Genomic DNA, 19450 nt, shown 5'->3' with positions numbered 1-19450 from the left:
CCTCTCTAATGTGGAAAATGCATTATTGCGTCAGCATATAAACAGCATGACATGAGTGAGGGAATGCAGGAAGGCACAGGTAGCTTACAGAAGCAGTCTGGAGCATGCACCCTGTGCATGGTGAGATGCAGCCACCAGTGCCATTGCTCACCATACTATGTTTTTCTTTTGTCAAGCATACAGTGAGCCATCATACATCCCATGAAATGAAATTACAAGGAACACAGCAAGTTGCTATTTATACAATAGATGTAATTAAATCGTACACAAACCAGACAGTCCAACAGGAGACCATCATGGGAATGGGTGAAATGTATGGAAGGGCCTCCTTGATTGTGCTTTGCCAGTGTGTCACTGGGCACACCGACATACTGTATGAGTAGTATATAGCTTGTACGACTGTGTGGCTGGTCACCTGGGGCATCCAATAGGATGGCAGCTGGATGAGGCAAGGGAGGTAGTTGGCAGTCACAGGCGGTGTGCTCATGCAATGGTGCATATGTGTGATGGAAAGGCAAATAATAATAATAATAATAATAATAATAATAATAATAATAATAGAGCAGTGAGGTTTGCTGCCATGTAGTGCAGACTGCCTGTGGGTGTTTGGCCTGCATTGGGCCATGTGGACAGTGAGGACCCAGATGAATCAGGAAAACCTGGGAATGGACTGGTTTTTTTTCCTCCTACTACTCAGCCCCTTTAATAGATATTTTATAAAGTGCAAGTGACAAATCTGGCACAGCAGTCTTTTTTTGCCTTAAAAAATTAGCCCAGAGCTGAAGGTGGAAACTGATGATGGTGGCAATTCAACATGGTAGTCTACATTGCATAACAGAGATGCTATGTAATCTTCCTAGCAATTATGCATATCAGAGCACTGGCAAGAGTGCTGTGATACACATCAGGCTCTACATCCATATTGGCATGCCCTAGCCTGTGTCCCAATGTGCATCATACTCTACCGAAGTGCATCTGCAGCCCCTAGTGTTAGCACACCCTACACCCTGGATATGCAGTTTCATAATTAATATTTAGCATTGGGCATGTTTTGAGGCCATGATGGCCTGCAGAAATGCATGTCATGCTTACCAGATAAGATGTGTGAGATCTAGATAGAAAAAAAGAAAGAAAGAAAGATAAGTGCTGATGGATTTTGCTGAATACCTCTCTCTCTCTCACACACACACTCATACTTTTTGCATTAATTTAAAGCTGGAAGCAAAAGCAATTGTTAAAGCAATCTAATCATTCTCTCAAATGTAATGAAGTACATTGACACTTCAGTGTTAAAGCTATCATACTGTTCCGTACCCTTTTGTCAGTGTCCTGGAACAGCCATAAAAACTTTTTATCATACAAAAACACCCCTTGAAGGCATGAAATGGGATATAAATATACTCCCCCCCCCATCTTAGCCACGTTGTTCACAGATGAGGGCTCCTTTTACAGATGGAGATCTCTCTGCGTAACCCTCAAATTATGTCTGAGTCCCTCCAAAGTGTGCTGGGTATAGTGCTGCATTTTCCATAGACCTCTCTTCAGGATTGGTAAGCAGACCTCTCTCTATCCAACATTTCAAGCCTTTCTTTCTAGTAGATTTGTACGATTCTTAAGATTTTTTCAGTTCTTGGATGTTTAAATGCATCTTTACCCATTTCTGAATAAAATACGTTATTTACTGAAAACTCCTTTTATTGCAAGGAGCTTTTTACATAGGTAAAAAGATCCTTGCAAGTTACCCTCCTCTCACAGGCCTCCTCCACCTTTTAGAGTAACACTAGCCATTGTTCAGATGGGTATCATGGAGGATTGATAGCATCAGTGTCCATTGTGTGACAGCCCCCATGCACATGGGTCCCAATGTGCAACCATCACTTTGTTGGCTCTCCTATGTAGTAACAAAAAGGCAGTTCCTTGCTGAATATAGATGTTGCAAAACTGATCAATTCTATTTCCTGCAAATGCAGACCCATCTATTAGGGGGGAAGTCCCATGCTGAACTCCAGACAGCATTTCTTCAATCAAAGAAGATGGATGGGCAGCCTGCAGGCAACTGGCCTTTGGTCTAATTTCAAAAGCCCCGTGAAGGGATCAGTTTGGGCTGGCTGCTGAATGTCAAGAGGTAAGGAGAGGAGGGGAAATCAGAATGAGGAAGAGAGAGAGAGAGAGAGAGAGAGAGAGAGAGATTTAAATAACAACAACAACAACAACCAACAACAACAACAACAACAATAAATCAAAACCAAAGAGAAAATGGTGTAGCAGAAAACAGAGCACCTATTTCTGGTCCTGGCCCTGCCCACTGCTGACTTATTTATTTACAATTATTAAATAATATTATTAGGATTAACATTTAATATTATTTCCCCAATAGTGCTCCTTTATTGCCAAAGGCTATCGCAAAGTAAGGCACATAAAACTATAAAAATAATATATAATGTATGTATAAAAACAGAACAGTCCTATGGTTGTTCCTTTCTTTTCTTTCTTTCCACTATCCTAAATAATTTGCACAAATCCACACACAGCTGCTTTGCACTTGTCTCTTGATATCCCAAACAAGTAGCTTGAGTCATAGCACCCTGAAACACAACCATATGTTCATAAGGCGGACGCACAGCTTTTTCTAGACAGTGATTGACACTGGCTCTGTGGAAAGACATCAAGCACTGAAAGAAAGCATGCAAGGCATTCAGAACAATTTTGAAAGGTAATCATGTTGGGAGTTACTGGGAGCTGGACATAGTCTCAACTTAAACATTGGACTCAGTTTAGAAAAGTTATTTTTAGACTGCAGTTGCCAGACTCTACAAGCCAGCAAGGCCAATTGGCACATTGGCTGAGGGATTCTGGAGTCAAAGTCCAAAATATAATATTTACGCCTTGGATCTTATTTTGGGAGAAAGTTGGGATATAAGTTAAATAAATAAATGTCCATGCATTGGCTTTTTAGGCCTTCCATTACTAGGCGGTTTGGCATGTGAATGTGATAGGTCACAGGATGTGAACTTCATGGCTTTTGAATCCATTATAGTATGTCATGTCCTTCAACTAATCTGGCAGAGACAGTCCCTATTAATTCTCTGTCATCCCACTTTTCCGCCTCCTTTTAAAATGTCCCAATTTCTCGCTTCTCCTCCCACTTTCCCACGTTCTCCTGGCTCACTTCAGCTGGTGCAAACTAAATTCAAAATAGCTTGCACTCAGCACATCAGAAAGGAGAGGAAGGGCAGAATCTGGATTTTCCCAGTAGGCTCAGGCAAAATCAAACTGTTGCAGTCTCTCCTTGCTTGTTTGTACTTCCTGATAACTTTGGCCATCTTAGTCATATTCTGATATGGCTTGGTCATATGTGTCCTGGTCTTCATTAGTGAAGTGTTGGAGGGCATACTATGGAAGAAATTAGGGCAGAAAGGGTGGGTGTGGGCAAGGATGTTCACAGAAGCCTCTCTCCCATCTTCTTCACTTGTGTTGGTTTCAGCCCTCTGGGCTGACCCAGAACATTTTGGGGTTGTATGCCAAAGACAAGATGGTGCCAGATATCATTCTAAACAGGGAGAAGCTGACTGGACTAGCAGTTCAGTCTTATGTTCATATTTTGTCTTCCATCACAGCAGAGAGAAGGAGAGTAATAGCTTGGGGTGGGGAGAGACACATGGCTTTGTAGTCCTACAGCTCCATCCTCCAGAAGAAGAAAATGTTCTGGTTGGCTCAGGAACAAATGTAACTTAGGTTGCCCCTACTGCCTTCTTCACCAGTTGTCTCTCTGAGCTAATACCTTCTAAACACAGACCAGAGTTTGGAAAAGTTACTTTTGAAGATTGTAGTTTCCAGAATTAACCAGCCAACATGACCACTGATGATATAGTACTGGAGGAACTGGTTACTGGTACAGTACTCCAATATTACACCTTGTTACTGGATACCTTGTTCTTTTGCTCTTATCTGTCCCTCCCCAGGGTATTGGGGCTGGGTGGTTGTTTTGCCCCTATAGTATCTCAGTGTGGCACAATGGCTAGAGAAGCTGGGTTGGAGATCCTCATTCTAGTCCCCAGAGAACCACGAAACTTACTGGGTGACCTTGGGCCACTTGCTCACTTAAAATCTGACTTACCCCATAGGGCTGTATCAAGAATAAAGGATGGAGATGGGGGGAGAGATTTGTACAGCACTTCAACTCAGGGAGATAATAATAATAATAATAATAATAATAATAATAATAATAATAATTTAAAAATGAAAGTTGATTGCCAAGTCTACACAATAGTATATGCACAATTTGTTCTGTGGGAATATCCAGGGCAGCAAGGACATAGAGGCACTCTTGTCTCTATTTCTTCTGAGATAGCTGTTTGCAGAGGAAGAGGGAAGGTGGACTATAATATACTGTCAGCAGCTAACTTTTAAAAAAAATACAAGTAAAAAGCTGTACCGCAGTTGTTTTCATAATTCATTTTTGACATCTTTGTGAAAGTGCATTTATTGGCAGCATCCCTCTGTCAAGCGCAATATATTTTTTGTCAGTACTTGTTTATCACATGCTTTGTTGTGGAAGAAAATTTCTCTCTGGTTAGACTGAGCTGATGAGCATGTAAATAGCTGATTTAATTTGGTATAAAGCTTTTTTTTTTCATGTGTATGCTTTTTGACAAAAAGGGCTTCTCTCTTCTTGCAATCCATCCAGTTGGAGGATTACAGAAGGTGATACTTTACCAGTTGCAGAAGTGAGACTCTGATCTGGGGAAAGCTATGTGTCACATATAGCTCAGCACTCTGCTTTGTGGTGCAGCCAGCAGCACTGGGGAATCAAGCCTGAATTAGCAAGAGTTCCTGCCTGATTCCAAACTGGACCAAATCGTGACTACCCTAACTGTATTTATAGGGTGAAATGGTTCTTAAGAATGAATTTTCCTGGAGGAAGAATGGCCAGAGATGTATGGAAATGCAAACATCTTATACAAAGAGATGTCATCTTCATATGACTGTGACCTTTGGTTTCCAAATTTCTGTCAAGTAACCCAGTGCATCGCCCTCCTCTTGTGCAGATTCCAGCCTCAAAGGACCTATCCTATCTACATGTACTAGCACTTCCAAGTAAAGCTTAATGGATCTCCTTATTTGGACAGGCTATTGTTTTCACATTGGGATGCCTTCTGTGGCTATGTGACCAAATACCCCTTTTCATATTAAATAGAGATCAAAGATTGACTAGGTGTGAAGGAGAGTTATTCCATAGGGTAACACATGTATGACAGATCATTTAACCAATGGACATTTTTGCCTTTCTGATTTCTCTATGATTTTAACTCTGTATGGAATGAATATCTATCTATAAGTCTCTATCTATCTCTGTCTCTATGTCTAGATAGATATATCTCCCCTTTATGTCTCCAGTGGCATATTTTGGTGAAAGACAATAAGAATAAGAGCTGTATTCTGATCTGTATGTTGTGATCCATACATTACTCTGGAAGTGTGGATCAGGTCAGATCAAGTTGGGACTCACAAATATCAAATTCCTATCTCATCCCTGTTCCTTGCCTCAGGCACCATCATGTCTTTGACTGGCTTTAACTTAGAAGCTTTTATCTAGCTCATGGGACTACAAAATTGAAGCATGAAAGAATGAATAGACAGAGAAGTGACAGAAATACACTCAAAGAAAACAAACTGGCTACAGTCCCAGATTCTTTTCTTGAAGCACTTGGGACTTTCTGCTTTGCTCAACATGCGAAAATAGTTTAGAAGCCCAAGTCTCTGTCTACTGGGGAGGAAGTATTAGTCCAGGAAACCGCCTAAAAATTAGCTTGATCAGCTGCAGTCATTTTATTGATTGGATTGTGATTAAAGATTCTTGATGGTGCTGTTTTAATATGAATTCGTCCAGCTTGTAATTCTCAACTGCATGATGAACATCACCTCTTCAGAACAATAGATAACACTTACAATTTAGCTTTAAATGAATTTTAAAAAATCTAGCATACTATCTAAATCAGAGGTAGCACTCATTTGACCCTCCTATGGAACAAGTAGTGCAGCGGTTAAATGCTTGTACTGGAGCCACTCACTCAAAACCATAAGGTTGCGAGTTCAATACCAGTGAAAGGGCTCAAGCTTGACTTAGGTTTGCATCCTTCCGAGGTCGCTAAAATGAGTACCCAGATTGTTGGGGGCAATTAGCTTACAGTTGTAAACCACTTAGACACTGTTAGTTCAGTGTGAAGTGGTATATAAATCAAGCTGTTTGTCTGAGTGATTGACTATGACTCTGGGAGACCAAGTTTTAAATCCCGGCTTGACAATGGACACCCACTAGGGTAACCTTGAGCAAGTCACACTCTCTCAGCTTCAGAGGAAGGTGGGAAAACCCCTCTGAACAAATCTTGCTAAGAACAACCTGTGATAGGGTTTCTTTAAAGCCACCGTAAATCAGAAATGACTTGAAAGCACACAGCCAATGAGCTCTGGAAAAAGGGTTGATGCACCAAAACTGAGAAAGCCAGCAATATCCATTATTTGTTTCTCAGAGTTGCTGGGAGATTTCTGAATGATGCAGATGCTTTTTAATCATTCTTCACAGCATCACAAAATATCAAATAGTGTCTCCTAGTTTTAGATTGATCCCTGGCAAGATGAGACTTATCTTATTTTGCTCTTCTAGTAGTATTTGTGCTTTATTTCTGTCTTGCCTGCATATTTCTGACCTCTGCCCTACCAGCAGTTTTCTTCACAGAAGGAACAGAACATTCTTACTGTCTGATCTTGCCTTTGCTAGAAGGCTCCTGCTATATCAAGGGAATTAATCAGTGCCTGCAACTTTCATTCTCTCTTGCAAATGGAGCAAAAGATGGGATTATGAACAGAAAAAGGACTATTTGCATGAAACATGTTCTTCCATCTTTCAGCATACCATTTGCTGTATCTTCAGGTTGTAGGAAAGTGCAACTGGCATGATAGAACCAAAAAAGAACCATTCGGAAGTCTTTAATTACTTGGGAATTTTTAAAGTGCTAAAATAACTGTTCTAGTCTTTAAGGGGAATTGCTCATGACATGACAAATTTGTCTATTTCATGATGTGAACCTGTTCAGTGTGAGCGCACATTTAATTTAGCAACTGGACAAAAATTCTAATCCATTTCATGAAAAGGTAAGCATATTTTCCTTCATGATTAAACTTTCAGAAATTGCTTCAAGTGGACAAAAATTGGTTAGTTTTATGACAATATATCTCTCCTTGAGGCAACTACTGCATATGGACATTGTATCAAGAGAATCAGTGCTTTTGGATCAGACCAGACACATTGACATAAAATGTAGAGATGGTCTGATCTACCCTTCAGGGATCGCTTACAGATTTACCATTCTGATTATAAAAGATTTCATTAACAGAAACCCCAAAGTCCAAACTTTATTTAGACTGGGAAATCTCCTTTAGGTTAGCTCACTGGCTCTTAAAGCAGACCTGTTCCTACTCATTCCTATGCTAAGTGAACATCTTTGGCAGTGCAAGGATTTTGGGGGGTGGGATGGACTACACCAAGAAGACATTCATACAAAAGCATTCTAGAATTCAAAGAGCTTAATTGGAGCTCTGGAGGTATCTGACCATTTCTCAAGTAGGCAGGTCCCCACAGCTAATAATCCAGAGTCAATGCCAGTAAGGTTACCCGCATCCAGCAGACAGACCAGTCAAAGATAGTCCAGAGTCTTAGAATAGGTCAAGGATCAAAACAGATACTATCAGACAGCCAGACAAACCAGTTTGCAATCCAGAGACCATGTCAGAACTGCACATTACCTATGGTTCTTCTGTCTGAACACATGCAAATAATAATGCTCAGCAGTACTGTCAGCACCTATAACTGTGCAAGGTGCTAAAGAATAACTCAGAGTCTCCAAGTTCTATATACAGAATTTTACTGTAGAGTATTTACAGGACTATATGCAAACCAACAACTATCCAACCAACCATCCACTAACTACAGTGACCCAACATAGAACATATGCCACACCCATATTTACACATTGTTCATGACATGATTGTCTCATACAGCTATCTGCAATAGCCCTCTTGCATCAATCACTTGCATCATATCTGCTGTGTCATCCTGGGCATATCCTATATGGTGTGATTGATGACACTCCATGTCAATCACCATGCTGTAACCTTTCACTTGTGATGCATCATCCAGCATCTTCATTCAGCAGCCATATTCGGTACGGTGAAATTCAATTCCATTTTTACATAGGAGTTTATCAAACGGGAGGAATTTCTCTTAAATTCGAATGAAAAGAAAGTGGGGCCAGAATGCATTCACTTAAAGCTGCTAGTTTCGCACAGTTACATGAATGTGCATTGCATTCGAACTGGCTTCCCATTGCCCCAAAATTACATGCTATTGCCCAAATTTGCGTGTGGCAGTCTATCACGCAATAACGTGAAACCACATGATTCCATTCAGATTGCCATCAGATTATACTTCCAACTCCCCTTGTCTGATAAACTCCATATACTCACAGGCCAGCAGGGCAGTCACAGGTTATAAGCCACACAACACCAGAAACCACCCCACCCACCACTTCAAATATAGAAACATCATTATTTTCAATAACTCAACTGTCTGATCTGCACTGCAAAATAATGCAGTTTGACACCATTTTAACTGCCATGGCTTAATGCTATGGGATCCTGGGATTTGTGGTTTGTTGAGGCACCAGATTACTCTGACCGAGAATATCTCACAAAAGTGCAAATGCCAGAATTCCATAACATTAAGCCATGGCAGCTAAAGCAAACTGCATTATTTTTGTTTCTTTCTGATTTTATGGTTATACCAAAACGAGCTCTGAAGCTTTTGTAGTTGGATTGCTTGAACCAAACCCAGAGCTCAGTTGCAGATATTCCAGCACAAAAGGACATCTGTAGCAAAAAGGAGGGTCCTGCATTTGATGAGAGCTCTTGCTTTAAGAGAGTCTCCTGAGATCTCCCCTATGGTCAAGCACTCCTGAGATTCTCAATCATCGTTAAATGGGAAGGTAGTCACACCCCAGAGACATGCCATCTATCTCTGTTACTGGAATGGCCATTCTGACTGACAAACTCTAGGAGGTATATTCCAAAATGTTTTTTCCCCAAAGCTCAGGACTGGTGAGATGATTCTGAAAAGATTTTTTATTTATTTATTTATTTATTTATTTATTGAAAAAGGGATCCATAGTCATATGTTGAAAAATATTATTGCAAATCTTTCAGATCACCCTTTTTCGTATCAGAAAAGTGTAATTCATACCACTCCACACACAGCTGGAGATTTCTCTCCCCACTATGCCTTCTAGTCTATTCAGGTCATTTTGAATTTTGATCCTGTCCTCTGGGATATTAGCTACTTTGGTGTCATCTGCAAATTTGATAAGTATGCCTCCAGTTCTGTCACCCAAGTCATTGATGAAGATGTTGAATAGTACTAGGCCCAGGACAGAACCCTGTGGCACCCCACTGGTCTCTTCTTTCCAGGATGAAGAGGAGCCATTGTTGAGCAGCCTTTGGGTTTGGCCAGTCAACCAAGTACAATGGTAGCCCACATTTTATTAGCCTTTTTGCAAGAATATTATTGAGGACCTTGTCAAAGGCTTAACTGAAATCAAGATATGCTACATCCACAATATTCTCTTCATCTTCCAATTTTATTATTTTAAAAAGGGATGAGATTAGTCTGGCATGATTTGTTTTTGAGAAACCCATGTTGACTTTTTGTGATTATGGCATATTCCTGAAATTAGAATTGACTGATAAAATAATGGACAGAGCTCCTGTACCTTTAATGGATGTGTAGAAGACAAAGGAAATCAGCTCTTCTACATAACTGTTTAAAGTACAAGAGCCCTGTCCCTTATTTCATCTATAAATCCTACCTGGAATGTTTCTATTTGTTTTGGAGGTTACCATTTGCCACTGTGTATTACTGTAAGTACTTAACAGCACCATAGTGATATCTAGTGGCAGAATATAAGCATTTCAACAATAGTTCTTTTCAGTTATTCAAAAGTGCTTTCATGCAATATGTGCGACAGAAGCAGCTTTTGTTGACATCTTCAGGGCTGCCTGTCTAGGTAAAGGTGGAAGTGCTCATCCCAGCCCTGCAGAACCTCACAGGACTTTGCTGTTGAATTAGATATCAGAGCTGATGATGTGACTGAATCCTCCATACTTGAGGGTAGCAGGCTGGCTTATGGAGTACACTCAGAATTGCTTGGAAACATGGCTAGAAACATGGCTACTGGCTGGGGATTCTGGGAGCCTTAGTTAAAAAAGTAAATTTTCCAAGCTCTGTCTGGAACACAGAGCTCTGTCTTCCACATCTGGCTCCTGGGGATATATATTTAAATATGATTTCCTTCCCTAGCCTTGATAAGAAGCTGGAGAAAACTTGTCAGCCAAGTGCACATTACAAACTTTCAGTGATTTGAAAGCAAAAATTTTCCTGAAAAATATGGGGCCTTTTCCTGAACTGCATAGGAAGTTTTTTTTTTGTTAAATTATGGATTTGAAATTTTAAAACACATGGGATGAGATAGCCTGAATATATCGCAGCTAGCAAAATCTGCTTCACGTAAGGGCGCCAGAGGAAGATTACATAGGAATAATAATGGATATTTTTCTGATGGTCTTTTATATTTTTTCCCTTCAGACATTTTCTGACAATGGCATATGTAACTTGGGTCTTTGACTAATCTTTTTAAAGCAGCCAATGCTTGCCTGTGTCTTGAATGGCAGCTTCAGAGAGTTTTCATTGTACTTTCTTCATCCTTTTACTCCAAGTAGTGCATAAAGAAATTAGTTTCAAGATCTTTTCTTTCTCTTATCACTTGAAGAAGAATACAGTATCTCCACATAAGGAGGTACAGGTGAAAGTATAGAAATTTTAATTTCCTGCAAGTAATATTTCTGGATGTGCTGGCAGGCTTAGCTTTGTTTGATCTGTCTCTGAACTTTTATTAAGGTACAGCAGAAAAGTATAGCTCTAACTTTCTCATTGTACCATAGGCTATATTATAGCAATGACATTTATAACCTGGGAGGTTCTGAGGTGTTATAGAGTTATAAAATAAATGGAAGAAAGAAAACCTCTCTCTGTGTGTGTGCGTGCGTGCGCATGTGTATGCATGCACACACACGCCACTCATATCTGTCTGATTGACACCCTGGTTATCTGGAAAGGATTTATGGAGTAAGGCAAATATTAACATTGAGGGAAAATTGTCATCTTTAGTGCACAATGCAATGAACTTAGGTTTTTGGTTGACACTCATTTCTGAAAGGGATTCCAAAGATTTTCAAACTGAAGGCACTGTAATAATAAAATTATTTTCAGGTACTTTGCTCCTCCTTCTCTGTAGTCTTTCCAACAGTTTATAAAGTAGAACAATATTCCTATTTCGACAGAGAAATGGACAGCTGCTGCTAAGATTATTTTTTCTTGAAGCTGCTGAAGCTGTAACTGTGGGATGAGGCCCTATGGAACTCAACGTGACTTGTTTCTAACTAGAAACAAATAACAGGTGTGAGGAATCTTTGGTTTTCCAGATTCTTTGGAAGGAAGACAAATGGTAAGGGATCTTGGGAGTTGCAGTTCCAAAACATCTGAAAGACCAAAGATGTGCCAGCTCCTGATGTCTAAGATTGTACTATTAGTGAGTTTTCATTTAAGATATGTGGCCCTTTCACTCTACACAATTACAGCACTATGAATCTACTTCCATTAGTGCCCTAGAGTCTAGTGCCTCAGTAAAGTACAAAGCTCAGGATCTTTGAGCATTCCACAGTTCTAGCCGTAGCAGTTAAAGTAGAATCATAGTGCTATAACTAAGCATTCACTTACTTATGAAGATTACACACATTTCTTCCTCCTACCTCCATCTCATACATACTTTCCAGCTCTCTGCCTGAGAGCGTGAATGATGGGGATACAAGGAGTGACAGTGTGATCTCCACATGAACAAGCAAGTGAAAGATTGGGGGGGGGGGACGGACGGGGACACATGCATTCCAGTCACTGAAGTGACTGAAGAAAACAAAAAACAACACAGTGCTGATCAAGTAGGAGGGATGAGGGGAGAAGAGTACAAACAATAAAGCAAACATGACACTTGGCATGGGGGGGGGGGAGGAACAGAGAGAGCGGGTAATCTGGTCCAACCCCTCATGGTTGATCTCATGTCTGAACATATATGAAGTAGAAAAACATGGCGGCATACACTCAACCAGTCCCATACACCGAACACTTCTCTCACCCCTAGCACCATACCAACATCATTATGGAGCTCAGTCCACACAGTCACCTCAATACCTGGATTTTCCACTCAAATCCAGAGCAAATCACCCCCTTTCCCCTTCAGATTAAAGTCTTCAAGTATAAAAAAGACCAGGATTTGGTCCTAATCTTCCTGTACATCATCTGGACTGCTTGCAGTGAAAATGAGGTGAGAGCATTTCATTTGGTCCATGTAGACAAGGCCCTGGATTGTTTCGAAACTAATCTTAAGTAACGCTTGAAGGGAGGTGCATTCATGGACAAGATACCCTTTTGCTCATGTATAAGGAGCTTATCCCATGGCCTGCTAAATCAATGACCTCTATCTATCTTGAAGTTTAATTCTGGTGGCATCCCAGTGTTAGAACGGTTTTGCTGCCAAATACAGACCAGGTCCATCCCCACTTCCAGGAACACTCCTCACGGCTCTTTTTGGATCCGGGAATTTTTTGAGTTAAGAAAATGGCTGCTGGAGTGCTCCTGGAAGCAGGGATGCACCTGGGCTGTATTCAATTGGCAAAACCTTCTGATAGCATCAGGATGCTACTCCAGTTAAGCTTTAAGATGGTCAGAGATAAATTGATTTAGTAAGCCATGGGATAAGACTGGTTGTTTAGAATAAAAGCTTTATCTCCTCTTTTCCAAGCTCTCTTCACGTGCCTTTGCTTGGTAAGTGCACATGTATATGTACAGGATTCTCATCTCCCAGAGAAGGGAGAGCAAAGTCTCTGTAGAGTCAGAGGTGGTAACTGTGCAAGTTAAACCCCCAGTAACTCCCCCAAGGTTACTGACTCATGTGGGGTAAAATATTAGTAGTGGCAGCTAGACAGAACTTCAGGGGTCACCTCTCCTACTCAGGAGCAGGTGATAGGGCCAGAGAACCAGTTACAGGCTTTTGGTCATCAGTGGTAACATCCACATAGAATTCACCAGATTAGTTTATGTGATGAAAATCAGGGTGCTTTTAGACAATCTTATCATATGCAAGAAATCAGCTTCCAAAAAGCCATATTTTAAAAAGTATGTGAAGGCCTACATGAATCGTTATTTTTTTTCTTCTCATCAATAGATTCGGGATACAACATTTAGGTTTATTTTAATCCTCTAGTCAAGTGTTTGAAATAAATTTCTGCTTTTCTGATGATAAAGCTTGTCAGGGGTCACCAAGTATTCAAAAATATTATTAAATTGTTATGGGATGGGGAAGGAGCAAGATGTCATTTGAGGATCTCTTCTACCTCTGTGAGTCTATGGATTTTATCACATGAGTGGCAATCCCGTGAATAAAGTGCATTTAATCCTGTCAGTATTCCACAAGAGTGAGATGATTTTCAGATGATGTCCCCTGACATCACCATTATCAGGACATTATCCTGTGAATAAATAAATTGCACTTTTTTATTTTGGAGATTTTCACATGAATGAAAAGCAGCATGATTTTGCACTTTATTCATGGGATAATATTCTAATAATGCTGGTTGGTGGACATCGTCTAAAAATCATTCTGCTCTTTCGGGATATTGACAGGATGAAATGTGCTTTATTCACAGGAGGAAGACACTTGCCTCCCATGTGATAAAGTCCTATATTGTTTAAAGATACAAGTGTTCCATACCAAATGGCTCAAGTGTAGCCTAATGAAATTCCCCTGTTGTTATGGAAGTCATCTTGCTGGCCTGCAATAGCTTGAATATTTGTCCATATTTTTCATATTATATTTAAAGAACTCATCCCTACCTATATGTGTTTGCATGTGAGAGACACTCATTATTTATCAGGTCAGCTTTAATGAGGTTCGGAGTCAGATGTTATATGCCAAAATAGAAAAGAAAAGGAGACATGATGCTAATCACTTCCCTCCCACCCTCCGGGATTAATTAAAACAATGGCAGCCACAACCAAATCACTCTTGATTTTTGTCACTTCAAATAAAAATGACTGGGGAATTTTCTTAGAATTATTCATCAAATATGTGGGATCCAATAATTATTTACTTTAGTATTCCCCAAAGAATACTTCAAAATATGGGAGGGATGCTTGATAAAGTCTTCGCCACTGTTGCTTTCCCACTCAATTTGGAAATCATCTAGAAAAGTTAAGCTGCCACAAAATACAAAACTTTTTCCACTGGATGAGAGGAGGAGCACCTATGGGTGGGTTCCATCAATGGACTTTATTCCTATCCACTCATTCCATACAGCACATAAGGGCTCAAAATACAGTAGTGATTGGGGCAGAGCATGGAAAAATACTTTTTCTAGAGTACAACTCCCAGAATCCATGGCCTCTGACATTTCACAGATGAAACCTGGGATGCAAACAACATCACAGAGAGGTCAAGATGGCAAGGGTTATTAATGAGAAAGAAGACATGAGCTAGGAGAGGCTATTGGAGTTTGATTTTTGTCTGAGCCAACTGGGAAGTAGTGCAAACTCCTTCCCCTTCCTCTTTTCCCTCCTTCCTGAGTTAATTGGGTGCAAACTACTTTTTTGCACTTTGAACTTAGTAAGTAAGATGAGGACAAAGGAAGAAAATGGGAGAAGGAGAAACAAACTGGGATTTTTAAAAATCAGCTGAAAATGTGGGATGAAAGAGGATTAATAGGGACTATCCCTGCAAAACCAAGATACTTGGAGGGTAGGCATTACACTGTACAAATGTTAATTCTTGTACCTAGTTACAAGTCAAGCACAAACACAGGCACAGATATTCTTATAACCATGAACATGTATCTGTACAATGTTAACATTGTACTCAATACTATGGAATCCTGGAATTTGTAGTTTTGTGAGATATTCAGAGAGCTCTAGTGCTACAACAAACTATAATTACCAGAATTCTGTAGCATTGAACTGTGGCAGTTAAAGTAGTCAACTTGGATTACTTCTGAAGTGTGGATGAGCCTTGAGGACACATAAAACAAACAAACAAGAATTCAGAGTACAGAACAAGTGTATAGTTGTTCCTGGGTAGAATGAAGGTATGTATATTGTGTGAATTGATGAACAGATGTTCACTTTATGTAAGCATTATGTAAGGTTTGCATACAGATCCACTCTTTTTGTCCCCAAGGTAGTCCCATAGGAAATTCTGACAAGGATAGTTTGTGAATTTGTGAAGCAGTAAAGAGACCTAAGAGAACATAGAGCATAAAACATAACAGCACCAGCTAAAATAGGTTGTGACAGACAAAATTACAACTAATACCCTCAACACAACACTAATCCAGATGCAGCCTAGAGCCTACAGAACACCAAAACCAGGCCTACAGCTGCATTTTGTTTCAAGAGTATGTAGTCTGAGTAGTTTATTGCTTGGCTTTTAAATTTGGTTTACCTGTATCCATTTTAAAGCTTAATTCGGGCAGCATCCTGATGTTATCAGAAGGTTTTTGCCACCAAATTTGCCGCCTAAATACATCCCGGGTGCATCCCTGCTTCCAGGAGTGCTCCTTACAGCTCTTTTGGGATCTGGGAGTTTTCCGGCTTAAGAAAATGGCTGCTGGACTGCTCCTGGAAGCAGAGATGCACCCAGAAGGTATTTGGGTGGCAAATTCTGTGGCAAAAACCTTCTGATAACATCAGGATGCCACCCAAACTAAACTTTAAACTGGATAGAGATAAGCTGAATTTAAAAGCCAAGCAATAAGCTCCTGAGACAGGGCTGAAATCCAAAGTGGATATCTGAGTTATTTGACACCATGCTGTTGTTTTGTTCTGTGAATACTTTTGCTTGGAAATATTTATCATGAATTACTACTGTAAAAAATTATATTTAGAGAAAACATGAAGCAAATCTATAGTGCTACAAAATAAACATTAGCATAGCCATGCGACTCTAATTTGCCATGCATTAAAGAGGTTCATTTCCATCGATAATATATTTGGTGGATATTCAAATTCTCTTCAAGATGTAGTAATACATTGTTTACCACCAAATTCTGGGTGCCACATTTTAGGACACTGACATACTGGACCATGTCCAGAAATGATTCCTGCAATGACAGGTTGACAGTATTTTCAGCCTAGAGTACAAGTGTTTAAAGGGAGACACGATAGTGCTCTTGAAATGTCTGAGGGACAGTCAGAAAAGGGAGCAAAGTTACTGTCTCTTGCTTCAGAGAACAAGAATAAAACTGCAGGTTAAAAACTTCAAGGAACTAGATTGTGCTAAATTTTAGAAAGAACTGCCCAATAGTAAGAACTGGACCTACATGTGATTCACGGAACTTCCTAGAAGCCCCTAACTGCCCCCAACATTTTCAAATATTGTAAGGCGCGCATATATATGAAGTAAGAACTGTTCAATAGTGGAAGATACTCCCTCAGAGTGCAGTGGCATCTCCTCCTTTAGAGGTTTTTAAACAAGCTGATGGCCATGTGTTGGTGCTTTGATTGTGTATTACTGGATGGTAGGGAGTTGGACTTGATGGCCCTAGAGTTCTCTTCCAACTCTGTGATTCTATGATTCTATGATTTTATTCCAAACCAAAAACAAACAAACGAATCAAAACATAATTCTGAATATTTCATACAAATTACATCCCATTTCTTTTTGGTATTCTTGCAATTAACAAGTTTTGATCCCTTTTCATTTTCCAATATTCTTTCAATCTTCTTCTTCCTCTTCTTCCATTTTTGTTGTTGTTGTTTATTATCTTCCTCCTCTTCCTTCAATGAATGGGAATAGGTCAATAATACATTTATTCTTACATTCTTACATTTTCTCTCTTAAATTTCCCTTCCTTTCTTCCTTTCCTCCACTCTTATTTTCAGTCTTTCCTTTACCTTTCTTTTCCTGTTTCTTTCCTTCATAATCATCTTTTATCCTATTGTCTACTACCTCTTCATCTTTCATTATTTCTGCTTATTTCTCTCCTCCCTTTCTTATTATGTTTCCTTTCCTTATGCTTTAGGTTTGTCTGTGGGAGTAAACAAAGGCAGTTTCTCAAGTATGTGCCATCTTCTTCCCTTAGCTGAATACCAAACACAAACCCTCTCCACTTCCCGCTAGTGATGCCTGCAACACAAATACTAGTGTTTGCCTTCTGCCTTTTGTGGAAATTACAAATTAATTATCAGATACGCAATTAAACTGTTCACATTTCAAATGCTCAAAAGCAAGTGTGCCTTCTTGTTCTCTAGTCCTGAGGTCCCAATTGTGTCCTTGGCAGCTCTCAAATGTAATTATCTCAGGGATGGATTTATTAACACTGTCCAATATCTCTCTCCAAACACAGAAAAAAGTAGAAAGCCTTACACAAAGATAAAATTTACCAGAAGTAAAAGAGGAAAAGATAGGAAGAAAGTTCGCTCTGCCTATACCTACCTGTTTTTTTCCTACGGAAGAAATACTGAAATATATTTCAGCACTCCAGGAAAAAACACATTTCAGTCTACAGTTATTGTGTTTGCAAAATGAATTGCAACTGTTATTTAAAGCAGGAGTTCCCAACCTGGGGTGCAAGATGTAATTTCAGGGGGTGCCACAAAGAGTGGCTTGTGTCCTTGAGTGATGACTCACAAGTCATCCCTCATTTTTTCTCAATAGAATCTAAATGCTCAATTTAGATTTGCATTTTATGCAAAGTCCAATTTCTTCACCCACAATACTGTGTATGGTTCAAATTGCGGTTCAAAAACTAGAAATTTGACTTCTTCATCTTCAAATGTGATATTATTTTTGTAGGGGATGTGAACATTAATCAATCAGTTTCTAGGGGTGTGGGGGCCATCGAAACGGTTGGGAACCACTGATTTAAAAGGTCCTCTTGCAATAGGAGCACCACAGAATAGCTGCCTCTGGGTTGTGTGCTTAAGACTAAAAATACAAAATAAGGTGATAAGACCCATTGAATTCAGTGATATTTACTTCTAAATTATCACACAAAGAATTGTGTCCTCTTTGTATCTTTTACTGGGGAAGATAAGCAACTTCACTCAAAGCACTTCCCCCCTCTGTGAACTCTTCTCCTCATACACTACCGAGCCCTATTCAGGGAGCTTCAGTAAATCATGATCACAGGGCTCAGGGGATGCCTACGGATTTTGGCTGAGAGTACTGCACTGTAACCTTTTAAGGGAGGCCATCAGGAGGAGTAAAGATAGCCATTCCCAACTTCAGATACTGGGATAAAGAGTTTTAAATACACACCATGTAAAGCAGGGATGAAGAAACTGTAGGTCACATGCAGTCCCCCAAGATAATATTTTCAAGCCCTCAGGCACTCCCAAAAAGCTTGCTTCCAAATTTCAGTTGCAAATTACTACTGAAGTACATCAACAAATCGCTAAAAGTTTTCAAAGCAAGCAGAAAATGCTTTTTTTAAATAGGTTTTCTTGTCATCCAAATGTGGTGTTCATCACAAGGATAATCTAACTGAAGTAAGTATTTCCTTTCAAACTGCAATATACCTGTTGGATTAATTCATTGTGAGATGTTTTGCCAATCTGTTCTTTGCTTAGTTCTTCCTCAGACGTTACAGCGTTTCTCTCTTTTTCTCACTTAGGCCTCTGTGTAAAGGCTGCCAAATCAGAAACCTACAGAGATAAAAACGCCAGCCTCCTCCAAGTGAATTTGGGATTCAGATTCAGATTTAAGAGTGGGAGGTGGAAAGAGTGAGAAGATGTAACATATACTAGCCAGTGGAGTACTAAACATAAAACACAAAGCCTGCAGAAATGAGTGATGACTATAAGATGCTGGCAAGTTCTCTCAAGCCCTTTAAAAACATCCAGTGCTGAAGGAAAGATTCCCCTGATGAATAAGATAAGGCTTAAAAGTACTTGGCACTATACCTCTCTTTATTTATTTGACATAAACAAATACTGCTTTCACGAATTTTTGCGGTTGAATCCTAATGTGAACTACATTTTATCTGTGAAATCATTGTTGGGGGCTGTGATACTTATGCGAACCTTAGTAAGTTGCCTTTAAAAAGTAATTATTACAGCCAGTAGAGGCCATTAAATACTTGTCCACTACTGTGACACTTATCAAAGTAATGTTCTACTTTCCCCATTTCTGAAAAGTAAATGAAATAGTTACTTTTAGTTATACTGAAAAAACACTGAAATTCAAAATGCACTCTCTTCCCATCCATCTGGTTGCATCTTCTACACCCACAAAGCACT

The 19450-nt window shown here is 39.7% G+C and overlaps 1 long non-coding RNA gene across 1 annotated transcript; it reads left to right on the top strand.

The window, feature by feature from the left end:
* The first annotated feature begins 1321 nt into the window (after positions 1–1321).
* LOC121932909 lies at positions 1322–19190 on the top strand. The gene is made up of 3 exons (XR_006104434.1): positions 1322–1550; positions 1971–2125; positions 18826–19190. It is a non-coding gene; the product is annotated as an uncharacterized LOC121932909 (long non-coding RNA).
* Positions 19191–19450: the final 260 nt, after the last annotated feature.

This window comes from Sceloporus undulatus, chromosome 6 (genome assembly GCF_019175285.1).
Source record: "Sceloporus undulatus isolate JIND9_A2432 ecotype Alabama chromosome 6, SceUnd_v1.1, whole genome shotgun sequence".
Lineage (NCBI taxonomy): Eukaryota > Metazoa > Chordata > Lepidosauria > Squamata > Phrynosomatidae > Sceloporus > Sceloporus undulatus.
Note: the sequence above shows the minus strand (reverse complement) of the source record. Positions and strands in the feature narration are given on the sequence as shown.